At 38.5% G+C, this 17559-nt stretch overlaps 1 protein-coding gene across 4 annotated transcripts in view; it reads left to right on the top strand.

Moving 5' to 3' along the window:
- NCK2 (NCK adaptor protein 2) overlaps positions 1–17559 on the top strand; it is an 86335-nt gene that overhangs the window by 56458 nt on the left and 12318 nt on the right. The gene's annotated exons all lie outside the window — the stretch shown is intronic.

The raw sequence follows: 17559 nt of genomic DNA, 5'->3' as shown, positions 1-17559 counted from the left end.
ATTGCCTGTAGCTATCTGCCACTCTTTCTGCTTATCCACAGTAATTACTGGTGCTTGATTTATACTTCCAGGTATTCCATGAATACGAACGGTGCCAGCCGTATTTCAAATTGTGACAGACACCGTAAGAGCTATTACTATTTAATTAATAGTCCCTGTAGTTGGCTGTTGAAGATGCGTCATGTAAATAGTATTTAATCTATGTAGTCTGTGTCCTAATGAAAGTTTATAGTACCAGTTAATACTATCGATGTCTTGTACATAAAAAGCCAAATACATCATGAGAGTTTACTACCTCTGTGAAGTTGCCTTTATCAGGAAAACTTTTAATCTCATCAGAGAATGAAGTCATGCCTATTTGATGCTGAAAACTAATTTTCCTGGAACTCTGTTGACTGTCATTAATTAAATCTCAGCCCTTGAATACTTTATTAATAGAATTTCATCAGCTTTACCATTGTTTGGCTTGGGGTTGGTGAAAGGTTAATGGTAATGTGGGTACTTAGAACATGTGGCTTGATGGTTTGAAACATCAGTTCATTTTCAGGAATGTCTTGAGGTTCCTGGAATTTCCATTGCACTTGAGCTTTTTTTCCAAAAAGAACCTCAGCAATTAGAATGTCTTCAGAACCAGCTCTTTTAGATGTCAGGTGCACAGTAAAATGCTGATTGACACTTGTTTAGCATACGTTCATTAAATCAGTTACCTGTGGACTGCAAAACAGCTCACCTCAAATCTCAAATGACCCCCAGTAGTTTCTGAAGAGATAATTTTGGATGATCCTACATCTTTTGACAAAGCAGTAACCTTTTCTGCACCACTTTCTTTCCCCTTCTAAGGATGTATACCATTATACTGTATCATCTTTAGTCCTGTCATTGGGCAGTTCTTTCAAAACTTGCTGTTTTCCTTACGTGACATGAAGACATTTCAATTCTTGTAATTTCTCTATTGATGGCTGTCCGTATCGGTTTTCTGTTTTACGTGTGTTACTTGTGTAATATAAAATCCCTTTCTTGAGTGAACTCTAATGGGTCCGTAGCTACAGTGGCCCGGTTTTAATTATGGAAATGTAGCATATAGGCCACCTATTAAGTATTTTAAATGATTCATCTTCTCACTCCCTTTTTTGTCTTAACTGACTGATACTGCAAGTTAAAAGTTAATGGCAATTTAGCCGTTTGAAATGACTGTCTTCTGTTTGCTCATATTGAATGAAATCTGGTAATTATTACTGTTCTTAAGGCAAAAGACAGCTTCTAGTCCTGTGATTAAAATTTCATCTTCGTTATAATGAAGTTTAAAATAGTTTCCTTGTACAGTATTTCTTTTGTGAGGAGGGTATTTTTCACACGTATCTATTAAGCCTTACTAAGGAAGAGACCTCCAGCATGCATCTTCCAAACTGTAATTTTCTGTGGCATAATTCTTTCCATGCACTGGGGGTGGTGAGGAAATCCCATACCCATTTGGATGCAGCGGGTGTTTGCCAGCACCACCCCCAGAGCTGGCTCTGAGTGGGGCTCCATGCATTTCCCCTTCTGCAGCAAAGATGATCTATACTTGCTGGCTCATCTCTGTCACGCTGAACAGAAACCTTATCTGAAGGAAGCAAAAATAATTCAGAAGTTGGTTGTTTATGTAAGTAAAATAAAACTTCTGCATTTTTTCCATCCCTTTGCAAGTCATTTTCCTGGCAACAGCGCAACTCCCCAGGCAGCAGCATGTCCATGGGTGAATGATGTGTGTGATCCAGCAGCAGGGTGCCATTTTCATAGCAGTCTGTGATTTTATGAACGTTACTGCTTTTGCTTCACAACCAGCACTGCATAATAAGGATTTTTTTAAAGGTGTCTGGCCTTATGCCTTTAGTGAACAGCCACTTAAGAAACCTTAAAAACATTTCCATTTGGTTCTTGGTGTGGGTTTTTGAACAGATGCCCAGCAAAATAAAAAAGGTTTATTAAAAGGTATTGAAAGAGAGATTGGACACCCAAGAATACAGGAGAGGTGTTTACAGAATGCATAGGAACAATAGAAACAGTTGAGGTGTTTGTTGACAATGGTGGCAAACAACAAGCTCGGTAACATTTCACGGAGGCATTTAAGTTGCGTGAGAGATCCTTCATATGACTTCTTTATTAAGCTGCTGTAAGTCAGCAAAACATTTCAGTAACTTTTTAGTTTTAGTTTACTCAGTGTGCCAAATTTTCACGTGGAAACTAAGAATTGCCAATTGAGATGTTAAGTACAGAAGCAAGTCTATGCTTGCATCACTACTGCTACTATGTTATTTCAGAAGTTTGTGAGCATCTGGGAGTATTTCCTGTGTTTGTCAGCCTCCACAGTGTCTACCTGGGTCAATCTGTAGATCAGTGCAGCAGCTCCCAAGTGCTATATGTACTGTAGCTTCCAGGAATCAATAGTTTTACATCTTTCTCCTCCCCTGATTGTTTTTATTCATTTATATAAAAAAGCTTGGGATTTTTTCACTTTATAGCTTAACATTTGCCTGAGAGCTACTAAATGCCATCTTTCACTGTGTCTTTCTGCAAATTACCAAGGAAGTTAGGTCTTTTTTCTTTGCTCTTTTTTCTTTAGACAAATACTTCTTACTACAAGCAGGTATGCAGAATAGGTCATCTTTTCAATGTAATATTTTCTTTAACTTTGGAAACCACTGTCACTTAAGAAGTTTGGTGTTCTTCCATTTTAGAGACAAGTATTTCAACTCGTATTTAAACTGTTACTGTCATAGTTCTGCATAACATGGTCATGCAATATGAAATCTTACACTCCAGGTAATCTGCCTTCAGCTTCTGGTGTGTGGGTCAGTGATCTTTATTTTTTGGTTTGGTTTTGAGGATTTTTTTCTTTTAAAAAGACCTTAATGGCCCAATTTTGGTAGTTCTGACGTGGCATGCTAGTAGATTTAACTGTACGGTGACATTTAATTATCGATCAGATTGCTTCTAAATCTTGTCTTGACATCTGAAATTTGATTACTACTGAAGTCTTTCATTAGTGAGAGCTACTTATATTACTCTTAATTGTTGTGTTTTTTAGCTGAATTTTTTCCCATTCTTCAGCACTAGTTTTTAAAGGAAGCATGCACAGTATTTCATAGTCTTTGCTTGATGAGCTTGTGTTTGTCTGCAAACTGGCAGCCATATTTGTTGCAAGATCACAGAAAACACATTAAATTCGTAATATGACCAAGTGCTAGGTTGAAAATATTTCTATTCTTAATTGTTTTAAATTGTAGCATTTCCTGGACAGCTTGTGGGTGTAAAATTTACTACAAAAGGAAAGAATGGTAAAAATAAGAACAGATATGTAATCGCTGTTTAAGTTCACTGTTGTATAGCACAGCCTCTTTTGCCTTGTAGAGCTCATGTTAATAAAAACAGAACTGCCGTATAAGACAACAGAAGTTACTTTAATCTCTTTAGAACTTCAAGTTCCCAGTGTTGTTGGAATTCCTTGTTACAGACCTATAAGAAATGCTGATCTTTCCACTCAAGAGCAGGAATTTTAAAAATTTGATTTAAAAGAATAAGTAACCAACCAACCTTCAGAACTTTCTACAGTATGTAGCTACTTTTCTAGTTATTTATCATATATATTTTGAAGAAGGAGTGATATGAAATCCAAACATCTCTACATGAGCTAAGCAGTAAAATCCCGTTGTAGGAAAAATAAAAGTATTTTTCCTGTGAGACTTTATGTTGCTTTGAAGCTTTCTAGGTTGTCAGAAAATGTGGGCATGACAGTAATGGTATGTCTGTCATGTTTCTTGGAGGGCTGGATGATGGTATGTCGCCTGTATTGGTACTTTCAAGCAGTTGATATGCAGTAATTTAAACTAATCTTTATAGAGAAGTAGTTGAACTTTTTATGTACAGCACAGATTCTTGCTCAGTTTCATGTAGAATCTGTGTGTTAAAATATTTTTGTGTTTGAAATTGCTTGGTAAAAGCACTTTCTTGGCTGCACTGCATCCTGCTTTTTAGCTGTATTGCTCAAAATAAGCATGTTTGTTGTGGGGCAGGGTGGCAACAGTGGCAACTCTTCACCAGTGATGAAATTGAGGAACATGGTTTTGCGGTAGTGAGAGAAGCCGATATGAACTCTGTGTGTGGTTTGGGATAAAAAAAGTTGGAGCAATTGCATTTCTTCCATCTTAACAGTAATAATAGATCAGTCTGGTTGCATGGATTACTGTCATTAGATACAGAGAAATGAGAAATTATTCCAGAACACAGGAAAGAGATTTTTTCCATTCCTGTCTAGAGCATGTGGAGGTAGGAGCTGGCAATGCTGACACCAGTGGTGTGGTAGCAGATGATTTGTATAATAAGGAATTCCAATGCTTTGCTACTTTCTGGAAACATATCTGCCTCCTTATCATCATCAAAACTCTGACCTTGTTTAAGCATCTATTTTCATTTCATTATTGATTTTTAAAGATCTAGAGATATATTCAGTAGCAGTAGCTCTGCATATGGAAAATGATACAAGAAGATATTGCTGACATGGTAGGGTCTGCTATCCTACTATCAATTTGATATATACATAATAGCTGAAGAATATATTCATTTTGAATTAGTGTTACTATTATGCATGTTAATAGTTACCCAGAATGCAAAAAAACCCTCACAAATTTATGGTTATGGACCTATTGTAGGCATGTAAAAATTTAAATAACATTATGCATATCAACTACTTCCAGTGAAAGTATCATTAAAGGAATTGAAGTCTGTGCTCTATGGAACTAAAATAAGGCTAAAAAAAAACCCTGTGTTGTAATTTCTAAAGGGACATGTGCTTAAAAAGAAAAAATAAATGAAATTGCGGACAAGACTAATGCAACCCCCTCCCCCCCAAAAAAAACCCAAAGCAACCAAATAAAAAGTCTAACCAACAAATTTCATGCTTTTTCTGTTACCTGCAGGACTTGAAATCAGAGAAAGCTGGTAAATATTCTGGAGAAGTCCAGGTAAAGATTAATGATTCAAGCAGAGTATCTGTTTGATAAAAAAACTTTTTCTGACAGATGTGTGCATCAGGCCCTTTATCTGATCTAAGGTGCAAAGCCAAAAGCAGCAGTGAAAGCAGAACCTGCAGCTTGTTGCAGTGCCCAGAGCTCCAGTACTAGCTGGTGGTGGGAGGAGAAGTTTGTGATTTTTAACATTTACAGTTGCATGCGTTGTATTCTGCTGCCGTTTGTCTTACGTTAATTATTTATTTGAATGGATTCTTTAAAGGGTTTGCTGCTTCAAGAGTTTGAGACAAATATGTAGAATCATGGAATCATAGAATGGTTGGGGTTGGAAAGGACCTTAAGATCATCTAGTTCCACCCCCCCTGCCATGGGCAGGGACACCTCGCATTTAGACCATGTTGCCCAAGATTCCATCCAACCTGGCCTTGAACACTGCCGGGGATGGGGCATTTACCCCTACTTTGGGCAACCTGTTCCAGTGCCCCAAAACCCTCACAGTAAAGAACTTCTTCCTTATAACTAACATAAACTTCCCGTGTTTAAGTTTTAACCCGTTACCCCTTGTCCTGTCACTACAGTCCCTAATGAAGATTCCCTCCCCAGCATCCTTATAGGCTCCCTTCAGATACTTTAAGGCTGCTATGAGGTCTCCAGCTTTCTCAGCCCCAACTTTCTCAGCCTGTCTTAGTACGGGAGGTGCTCCAGTCCCCTGATCATCCTCGTAGCCCTCCTCTGGACTTGTTCCAAGAGTTCCATGTCCTTTTAATGTTGAGGACACCAGAACTACACACAATACTCCAGGTGAGGTCTCACGAGAGCAGAGTGGAGGGGCAGGATCACCTCCTTCGACCTGCTGGTCACACTCCTTTTGATACAGCCCAGGATATGGTTGGCTTTCTGGGCTGTGGGTGTTACACACTGCCTGCTCATGTTCATTTTCTCATCAGCCAACACCCCCAAGTCCTTCTCCGCAGGGCTGCTCTGAATCTCTTCTCTGCCCAACCTGTAGCTGTGCCTGGGATTATCCCAACCCCAAGTGTAGGACCTTGCACTTGGCTTGGTTGAACTTCATGAGGTTGGCATTGGCCCACTTCACAAGTGTGTAAAGGTCCTTCTAGATGGCGTCTGTTCCCTCCAGGGTATCAACTGAACCACACAGCTTGGTGTCATCGGCAAACTTGCTGAGGGCACACTCAATCCCACTGTCCATGTCACCAACAGAGAATAACATAATAGAAACCATGATATGTCCTACCTTTCAGCAGGTTTTTCTAATATGATGGTTGCAGTAAAATGTTGCAAGGCTGAAGGCATAAATAAATCTTGCTGGTTTTAGTCAATGCTGAGTGAATAAATCTGGTCATTGTATTGTATTAAAAGTTTACTGTAATAAGTACTTCTCTCCTCCACTCCCCATGCAGTGTTTGTGTGCTGGGAGGTACAATTTGACATTTACAGATTTCAAAATTAGTCTTTTACTCATAATTGTGTTTTGAAAAGATAAATGGATCACCTTAACCCATTGTGGCTGCATGTACTGGTGACTTTGGTGACATTACTTCCCTTGGCTGTCACCTTCGTGGACCCATGTTTTTGCACCTCTCTGAGCCAAGTGTGCTTCAACATGTTATCATTTTGGGCTTAAAGCAAGCCTGAAAGTCAGCTCCTCAGGTAGTTTCATTGTTCCCTATTAAAGAGAGTCATCCCATTGCCTGTAGCTCTTCCTACACCGGTTCCAGCTGCGGTGGCAGAGCCTTTTGGTGTTAAATGTTTGTGTCTGAGTCTCCTCAACTCTTGATGTGTTTTTGTTTTTTTTTCTGTAGAATAAAATCCTTCAAGACATCTCCTAATTATGTCTTTTCTTCCAAGGCAGAGAAAATAGAGTAAGTTTTTCCAAGTCATGCCATGTACTGGATTTCTTGCCTTGTGTTCTCTTCTGTCCTCCTTTCCCCTCAGGTTCCTGGGAGGACTGAAGTCTTCTGAAGCAGCAGAACTGGGACTGCAGCGAGGGCCAGTGTGTCACTCTCTGCTGCCTGGGTTGGACCCTTCCCATAAGCATGTGTTTATGGGGGTATGCAGTGACCACAGTTCTTCAGAAAACGAACTCGTTATGTATACTGTCCTTACCTGTAGCTTCATGGCTTAGCGCATGAGGGTGGTACAGAGAAGAAACAGTCGATTTTGAGGTCCTGTGCGTAACTTGTTTGGTGTGCATAGCTGGGTCACCTTTCTAAAGACTGAGCTAAGATGCCTGGCAAAAATCAATAACCTTGAGAGTATGTAATCTCAGGGACACCATTTTCCAAAGAAATCTAGTGACTTAAAGAGCAAGCGATTTTTCTATGTTGAACTGACAGTGGCAGCTCTTTCTACGCTGTTAGCATCATCAGGGAATTCTCATTTAGATGTGGAAATTTTCTCCAATATGCATCTTCAATAAGCCTTTCAGTATTACTGAATCTCTTCTTTTTTCTTTCAAGGCTTTGGGGTGTCTTCACATTTCATCTCCCAGGGTCTCTTGGAGTGTAAATTTGTTTCTTTTTCTCTGTGTGGTCCCGCTCAGGTTTCCTTGCCTTCTGTTTCTCAGGTTTTTTTGAAAACCTGAACAATAGGTGACCATTCTGTGACATGTTTTCATACTGTGCAAACAAAATTACTAGATTAGCATTCACACACACAAAAATGAGCTTTGTCTTAGAATGCATAAGAGATTTCCTTCCTTTTTCTGAGCCTCAAAAATGTTATGTTTTGTGGAGTGCATCTGTAAAGCAGGAATCAAGATGGTGCATAATGTATGCAGACACACAGCATAAACCTGCTATGTGAGAGAAAACACCCACCTCTCTTTGTTTTGAAAGTCGAGGGTTCCAGTAACAGAAATGGCTTTCTTTGAGAGTCACTTCAGAGGTACACATGGTTTGTTTACTTACTAGTAGTTTTTGTGGTTGCGGGTTGTCCAAGTGGGCATTCAGGGTGTTGTTTCTAGTAGGTGACTATTTGTAGCTGCATTTTGCACCAGAAAATTGATTTAGGGTTTTGGCTGTAAACTGTCTAAACTCTACACTGTCACTGCCATCGCCCTTGTTTAGCAGTCTTTGATACTTCTAAATAAAAGAAAAGAGAAGGTGAAAGAAAGAAGGGGAAAATGTATTTTGATGTAGTGAAAATGTTCTTGTACATGGGATCTACCAATTTGCAGACCTGTAAGATGTTTTTTCTACTTGTTAATTCAGGAGGTTGCTCTCCAGACCAGGAGCAAAATTTATTGCTCTGTTACTAGTTCATTACTGAGTTTTAATCTACAGAAGTAATTGGTTTAGTTTGTGTGTGAGTTGTGAGGTTTTATGTTTTGGCTGCGAGGGCCAAACCTCAGAGGAGATGGGTTGTTTCGTGAAGTGAGCTGTTTTTCTCCTGTTGTTTCCTCTTCAGTGATTGAGAGGTCTGGTTTTACTTGTGTAGTTGCAAATAACCTGAGAGCCCTTGATTAATTAAGCTATGGACGTTGCAATTCAGAGAGGAAGCTTGTGAGGAGAAGTGGCATTTACTTCAGTTTTATTTCCTGAAGGAAACTTTGAGTAAAATTGCAGTGTCTGTGACAGGCTTCTAAGGAGTTCTGAGGTTTCCAAAGATGAAAGTAATCAATACCTTGGATTTTCTTGTAACATGGTATTTAAAGTTTGGAAACACAGTATAGCATAGCATTGTCATTGTGACCTTTGCAGTAGACTTGCCAAGGCTTTACATCATGCTTGGTGTTGGCATGGGCCAACTGGAATAAAATGCTATAACCTTAAAGAGTAGCTGACTATGTTAGGTTCAGGAGGGACTATACTGAGTTTTTGATGCCAGGAGAGATTGCCCTTTGGTCAGTATTTGCATCACTGACTTTTCAAGCATTTCTTTGAGTCAAAGGTTTGTATAGTTACTGCTTTGTAATTTACCTGTTCAGGTTTGGGATTGATGATGTGAACTGCAATATGCAATTTTAACACCTATTAGGCCTTTCATTTTCACGTACAGAATTGAGAGCAAATGTGAGCAAACAAGAAGTGAAAAGACCAAGTTAGCACTAAAATTGCCCATATCCGAAATAGAATGTTTCCATCTCAGCTGGAAGAGTCTTTAAATTGGAGAGCCATAATCTTGCGTTTGGGATAGTCTTGCTGTAACTTTCACTTTATTTTTTTAACAAAAAAAAAAAAGAGTGGGTTCATGCTGGCAAGCTGGATTTGTATCCCGAGCTGTCCTGAGTACCTCTTTTACTTCATATAAATGCAAGATAACTAAACATAAATCATCTTTCCATCAAGTGCCAGAAAAGGAGAGGAAATATAAGCTATGGTATACTTTCTGAGGGGCAAGAGTTTGTATTTAGGTAAACATATTTGAAGTTTTATGTGCCTTCTGTTTGAGACCAAGAGGACCATTTTTGCTATTCCATAGAGGATTTAAAATCCCAATGCCATTTTATTGTTTCCTGGTAGGACTTTATCTACTCACTTTTCCGTTGGGGAAACATACATGAACATACATGAGGCAGTTGATGGAAGCCTTTGGATCATGTGTTATGCACCCTCGGAAGAACTCTGTCCACATGCGTTCCTGTAGTACATCTGTCATTTTGACCTCTTGCTCTAAAATTCATTGGGTACAGGAAACTCATTATCTGTACTGGAATTTGAATGTACCTTTCCTGATAAGATAGGCATGTTTAACACAGCCTGAATTACAGGAATTAATGCAGTACTTCTTTTTTAATACAGTTTTTGAGTTGATTTCCTTGTGGAAGCCTCCATACTAAATAGTGCTTGATGTATGGGTTACTTGTAAACTACATTTTCCTGTATTTGAAAAACATAGAGATAAAGCAGTCTGACTGTCGAAATGTCAGAGTTTCACTTTGACATTTAAAGAAGAGTTTCCATTTTCTGATTTGTTCTAGTGCAGTGGTTTTTTTTTTTGGTATTGTGCTTCTTAAAGAAGATACAGAAAGTCATTAATAGAGCTGTAAAACTTCATTTCTGTATCACAAATGCAGTTGAAGGTGTCTGGAATTTATAGCAGTGTCCTTTAAAGAGTACTATTGATGGAGATGTTGCTTCTAAAATACTGACTATACCATATGGATCTTGGCCTTTGAACATTCACTTGGAAAATGAACATGTAGGTGGAGGGGGAGAAGAATAGGCGGGAGTTCGCAGACTGAAAACATGCAGAAATGTTTGGTTTTTCTTTCTGTGTAACAGAAGAAACCTCAGGCTGCTGAATTCCTTTTTAATAAAGAACCAAAGTTAGTCTAAAATTATTTAAAAAAATTAATAATAAATTACAAAGCTGAATGAATGTCTGATCTGGACATTCCAGCTGTCAAGAAGTTGTGTGTTTATCTCTGTATTGGGTGAACTAATTACTTAATTTACATAGTTTTATGCTTTTTCCTAAGGATTTTACTGAAAAGTTAATTACAACTTGATACAAAAAGCTTTTTTTGTTTTAAAAAAGACACTGTACCCTTTGAGTACTTATTAACTGTATGCATTAATATACAACATAGTTCAGAGCCTTAGTATTTGGGATGAATAAGCTGGTAAACAGAAAAGGGTCATTTTTTTAACTGCATATGTATGAAGCAGAGGGAATTGCAATTTTATTGAAATGCATCAGAAAAATCATGATTTTGAATATCTCAAGTAAAAATTGTCTAAAATGTTGAATAAATGTTACCTCTAAAAAAAACCAAACCAAAAAGCAAAACCCCAAAAAACATGTTTTGATAAACTTGTTTGGTTCTGCTGCTTCTAATGCAATACACTTGATTTCCACATTGAATGAGAATTTTTGGTTGCCACTTCTTGGAAGATTTTTAGAACTAGGAGAGCTGCTCTGAAAAACTTGGTTTTCAATTTGGGGAAATAAAATGTATTTCCATCTAATTTCTTAGCTTTTAAATCACTAAGATTAACAGAAAATATTTTTAAAATATTCTTTTTTGCTCTTTCAGGGGTGACTATTATTACCCAATATCTGAACAAGCTCTTAATCTGGGTATTTATACTTGGAGTTCTCCTAGTTCATTTGTTTGACTTCCTTAAACTTATCAGCCTCAGACTGGTTTTGCTTGAATGTTTCAGCTGTTTAATGGAAGCTGTCTGAATAGACTTCAGTAATGATAAATTTTTCAGCTCTGCAGTGCCTTGTTTCAATTAGAATTATAATGGGTTTATATTTTTTAAAAGAAAATATTCTTTTAAAAATCTGATGGAAATATTTTCATAAAACACATACTGTACTTATGATCTTTGTGGTGGCTTTATTTCATTGTTTTAAGCATAAAGTAGGTACTAACTGTTTAAAGCATTTTACTCTAGCAGTACACAAATTGTAAAGTAACCGCTTTGTTGTGTTTTGTTTGTTTGCTTTAATTCAGAGAAGAATGACCAGTAACATAAAGAAATTTCAGTTACTGGGTAATTTTTACATTACTTTTTCCCATAAATAGATTTTCCAATATTCATGTTATGTTAAAACGCATGCCTTGACAGCCTGCATGACAGTTGGGGCAGCATGGGTAAGTTTTAAGGCAGAAGCTGAAGGAAACGTCTCCCAGAATTTTCTGCCTTTTTCCTCCTCTTTTCAATACCTTTGATTTTATAAATTGGTCAGTTTGATACTGAAGAGCTGTGAACTCAAGTGCTGAAGCTGAGCTTAGTGCTCAAAGGCATTGCCCTGTAGTGTGGACTGGGAAGCTGGGCCAGGGTTTCATCCCAAGCAAGGAGGGGAAGCACTTCAGCCCTGCAAAGCACCACAGGGCTCCTGCTGACTCATCAGAATAAGCCCAGTGTTGCATGTATCTCACTAAAATCATGCCAGTTAGCCAGCTTTTGACAGAGCCATGCATCCTGGGTTGATTTTTGGGTATTAACTTCACGGCAGAGCAAGTTACTTTGTGGATGGCATGACCAGTTTGGGTAACGTGGGGGCTAGTGGGAAGGCAGAGATCCTCAGTAGCTCTGCCTGCCTTTTCAGGTGGGCAGAGCATCGTATTTCTGGAGGATTTAAGAAATGAATCTGCAAAATCTGTTTTAGAGGCATACAAATTAAATATACTAATTTTTTTACCCATCTTTGGTTTTGACTGTATGTAAGTATGCTTTTAATTCAGCTGAGTTCCTGTGTTTTGACGAGGTGATACAGCATAATTTAGGTTTTTAATAGAGAAAAAGCTGTTGTATTTGTAAATAGACTGTAAGAGAAAGTAGCTGGCGGTATTTGATGCACTATTAATTCCAGATATCTATTTAATGATCCTTATAATACTTAATTTTTTTGTTGATTTACAGCTTTGTTAGAATACTTAATAACTGATGGAAAATAATTTCAAACACAAAAGGTTGAGAACATGGTACAAAAATCAGTTCTGACTTGTTATGGAAAAAGAATCTATTAAGATGTAAATATAGCAATAGAACAAAATATTAAAAGTTGATTTCCTAATTGCCACAGGGAGAGGGAAGGTAACAGCATTACCAACATCAACAGCGGCATTTGATGTTGAATTCCTGCTGTATATTTAGACTAAAAGTAGTTACTGCTACATTGATACAGGATATTTGAAGGATACCATTTAGTAAAAAATCTAGTCCCTTCAAGAGGAAGCAGTTTACAAGAATTTGCTTAAGACTCTTTTGTTGGTTTTGCCATGGCCTTTATAGTTTAAAGGCCACTTACTTAGGGAGGGAGGGTGTCCTTCTTTAATGGCCCTCAATCTTTTAATAAGAAGTTGCTGGAGGCTTCTGAAAATGTTGTATTTGGCATATTTAGTGGCATGTGGTCTCTTTTACTGAGTTTGGGATTGGGGAATTCTGTTTTGGAAATTAAATGTTGCATTTATCATTTCTCAAAGCATTACAGTTTTCTTGTATTGCACACTTTTTTTTTTTCTGAAAGGCCTTTTATTTTTATCCTGACAATTTGATTTGATGTGCAGGGTAAGCTACAGAAAATATTTTTGATCATGATTTATGCACCAGAGAAGGTTTTAGGAAAGACAGATTGGGAGAATTCAGATGACTCTAGTCTCATTGCCAACTGCTTTTCAGAACTTGGCTTTGGATATTTACTGACCTTTTTTACATGCGGAAGATGGGAGGATGGAAAAGTCAATAATCTGAGGTATCGAAAGAACTTAAAATCCCTTTGGAAAAGAAACACAACTGTATTTTGTCTAGTTAAAGTTAAGCTACATATGAGATGTAATAAATTAGGGAGCAGTCTTGGGAGGGAAGTGCTACAGAATTTGACTGTGAATATCTTCAGTGTTTAGTGTGTGTTATTCTTAAATAGAACTTAATGAAGTAAATGTGAGTACAGATAAGCCTGTAGAAATGCATTATACAGCCACATCAGTGAATCTGTTCTTTTACCTGTGGGATGAGCAAAAGCAGTTTAAAATACAAAACATGGTTACTCATCTGTTTCAGGCAAGGACACCCGCTCGCAGGAATGTGGAACAAATCATCAAATAAGTCTTCCTAAAATTAGATATTAAACCATTAAAAATGTTTTGTAAATGGGCTTTTTCTAGTAAAGGGGGTATGTAATATAAACCATAATTAGGAAATTGAATATGAATTCTTACTAGTGTCAAAAAATACCTTTATGCAAATGTTATGTATTTGATAAAATATGTATTAGGATAAAGTTTTAAACATAATTAAACTTCTTTACCCTAAGCACCAATTTTCACAAAGATGGTAGCTAAGCATCGTTGTTTCAGCACCTTTAGTGAAGGCAGAAGGAGGGCAGGAAAATCCTTTTGGTTTTAGTGGGCAGAAGGCTAGGCAGTTGGGGCATCTGTGCTGTCTCACAGGCAGCCAAGCTTTGGGCCAGGAGCATAACCGAAGACATAGGCAGGGGTAGGGGAACTGGCCCTGTCACAGTATCAGGCCAAAAGGGAGTAATCAGAAGCAAATTCCACCACTTTGAGGTTTGGGGTTTAGAAGGGGGCTCAAGGCATTTCCTGGGGGAGCTTAAGGAGCTTTCCATGAAGTGGGAAGGCTGGGAGAGCTGCACGGAGCAGGCACTGTAGGTGTGAACTGGAAAACCTACAAGTACAGTGGGAAGGCCATCAGGAGGACAGGCTGGTAACGAAAGGGTGCAAAGCTGGGGTTTGCACAATAGGGACTTAGACAGGAAGCAAATTCATAGGAAACTGATCTTCCTTTGGCCTGCTGCTTGCAAAACAAGCTATTCTTCGGAGCTGAAACTGAGCGAGGAAAGGAAGAGGGCATGAAGTAATGTGGGAGGCACATTTCTTGAGTCTCCCTAGGACTGACCTTGGGGCCAGAGGATTTCATTCACTGCAAGGAGAAGAAGGATTTGTCATGGATCCCTTCTCTGGAAATGATGCTAACCATTTTATTGTTTTTATCTCAGCAATATATCCACCTAAAAATTAAACCTTCTCACATCACTTGGCAACTTGTTTCTAAGAACACAAATGAGCCAGTTCAGTGTGGGTCAGCTGTAGACTGTGAGCAGCATTATTCCCTATGAAATGCCATAACATAAAACAATTTTTCTGCTGCTCTGCAATGCTTTTGCTCCCACTCTTTTGCCCTCACTTGAAAGCTAATCCATTGCTTTAGGTTTTCCCTTAACAACTAGATGTATTACAAAGGATTATGGTTTCAGTTGAACTGTAACCAATGAGTCAAAATGGGAAGATACAGTTGTATTTCACTAGTAGATAAGTTTTCATTAAAGACAATAAAAATGACAAAATTATGGCTGCAATCACAAATATATTTGACTCTTCCAGATATGAATCCTGAAGTACGTGAATGTTTTGTTTTCCATGAAATTCCTTATGTGGGTTTCATTCCATTCAGACATAATAGCGTTACCCTTACAAATAGTAGTAAGCGAGCATTTCTGTTAGTGAAGAATAATGGCAGTGTTTACTTTTCCAAAGATGACTCATGTAGGTTGTACTTTCTGTTTTCTAATGGAGTTGTGTTTTTTTGTCACAGATGCATATGATGTTTATAATTGTCCTAACTTTATTCTTGCTTAGCTATGACCAGCCATCCTACTAAATTGTATTTTTAGACTTGTTTCCTAAGGAAATGAAGCTTACACCAGTCATGCTGTTAGAGTCAGCTGTCATCGTCCATCCATCTGTCCACCCTTGATAACTCAGCCAATTTTAAGCAAACTTGACAGACTGGCAGAGGTAAACTAACTAGGTTTCTCCAACTCTGTGCCTGGGAGGGTTATTGCTGGTGTCCCTCACTGGCGTAGAGGCCAGAGCAATCCCAGCTCTGCTCAGTCTGCAGGGCTGAAAAGCAGTGGGAACCTGGGTGCTGAGCTTGGCTGGCCAGACCCACAAAGGTAGGGAGGGCAGCACCATGGGAGATGGAGTGTGCTGTGAGGGCAGTCTGGAGATGGCAGTGGGGAGCTGGAGGTATGAGGAGGACCTGGGAATGTGAAGGCAGTCATAGGGTAAAGGGACTTACTGTGGATCCTGCAGGAGATGGGGGAGGCAAAGGAGGAATAGTGCAGCAGGAGGTGTAAGGAGAAAAACAGGAACAGATTTCCTTTATTCTGCTCATGGAACAACTTGTTTCCTCTTCTGTCATAGACACAGCTATGGATGTTGTAACCTCACGGAAAAAAATGAGCGTTAGATAATGTGCATGCCCTTTGCTGTGCTTGGCTGCAGATGGGTCTCTGCATACCTTGGTCAAATCAACTGGAAACACAGTACTTGATGCACATCACTGCTATTGCAAAAGGCTAATCATGCTGTCGGCCTTTGAAAGTTTGGTTAGATTAAAAGTGAAGTGACTGCCTTTATTGATAAAGACAAAAAGTGAAGTTTCTGATTATTTCTCTTCCCCCCCCCCATATTTGTATTGAATTGGGAGGACAGAAAGGAACATTTTAAACACCAGATGTAGTATTCGGAGGTTTGTGGGAAAAGATGCAACTTATAAAACTCCAAGTGCAAGAAAGTGCTTGGATGATAACCTTTAGCTAAATGTTTAAATAACTTTATCAGACATCAGATTTTTCTTTTGGGAGAAATTTTTCACCTGTTTGTCAACATTATTTTTTTTTCAGTTTATGGCATTCTCTTATCACACTGCAACCCCCTATCTCACAGTTATTTCTCTGCTCTGGTTGTCAACTTGTTTTCTCCTGGCCAGCTACTTCATCATCTGCTTGGATTTTTCTTTTATTTTATTAGTTCTCCTGCTTAATTCCAGGAAGTGGTGCTGCATATCTCCATTACAAAGCACATCAATACCTAAGCTTTTAATCTGGAAGGTTCAGTCTCAGTGTAGGGCTTTATGTAGGGTGAATCTATTGAAATAACAGTTCCTTGTTTTCCATGAAGTTATAACAAGTAATTTCCCCTCTTTCCTAACAGAAGTTCTGTTTGTTTATATCACCCTAATTTAATGCTCCTTAGCTCTGTTGCATCCTTGTCTTTTTGTTGAAAATGATCTCTAAACTGATGAAAATTTCTAGTCTAGGCAGAGATGGGAGCCTGGCCAGCTTCCGATTAACGCTTGCTTGGACATGGTTTTCCTGTGATTGTCTCCCCTAGTACAATAACCTGCTCTCCCTCATTTTGCGTGAAAGTGCAGCCACCAGTGTTCTTGGCTGAAATGATGTAGTTAGAATGACATTAGGATGTAAGCAGGCTCCTGCAGGAAGCAAGGAGCTGCTGGGGAAGGTCAGGGAACACTTTAGGATCATTGGAATTTTCTGCTGTCTTTTAGATCTGCAGACTGTATTAATTAATGTGTTTAACCCTTCTTGCTAGCAAACCCTGTGTGGTCCTATGGTGTGCTGTTTGTGCTGTACAGCTAACCCTGTGAAATAAACCAGGTAGTTTTGCACTGAATAAACAGCTTTGCTGAAGTTATCCATTGTACATGCATGTACATATATATATATTAAAAAAGCAAATGCACTTTTCAGCAGTGGAGTGGCCAGATTAAATAGTCCTGAATTGTTAGAAGGAGATGCATGCTATTTCGTTTTTATCAGATTATTGGAAGCAAGAAAAACAAAGTCCTATTTATTTATTTATTTATTCCCATTCAATCTGCCATGATCGGCATGTACTCATTGTGTCTCAAGTGAATCTCTCAGCTGCCAGCAAGACTTCTAGGAGCATGGAGAAAAGTACAGAAGCTCCTATTTCTGTGTTGGTTTCTGCTCTCTGTCCCATACATGACATACTGTGTGTTGCTTGGTTTGTACTATCCTGAGACTTCATCTTTTTTTCTCTTCAGAACTTTTCTAAGTCAGTTTCACCAGGAAGGACTGCTTGTCTTTATCTTTCTGGTTTTTTTATATACTTAAGCAGTCTTTGCTGCAAACACTTGGAAAGCACACAAAGTGTGTTGTACAATTTTAGTTCCACATTTAAACAGACATTAGAAGGGTTCCTCTAGTTAAGGAAAAAATGTCAGTATTTAATGTTGTTGTTGTTTCTTTTCTACATTGTATTTCACGCTATAATTAAAGCCACAACAGT

Source organism: Pezoporus occidentalis, unplaced genomic scaffold (genome assembly GCF_034315485.1).
Source record: "Pezoporus occidentalis ecotype Australia unplaced genomic scaffold, CSIRO_AGI_Poc_V1 ctg99, whole genome shotgun sequence".
In the NCBI taxonomy this organism is placed as follows: domain Eukaryota; kingdom Metazoa; phylum Chordata; class Aves; order Psittaciformes; family Psittacidae; genus Pezoporus; species Pezoporus occidentalis.
Note: the sequence above shows the minus strand (reverse complement) of the source record. Positions and strands in the feature narration are given on the sequence as shown.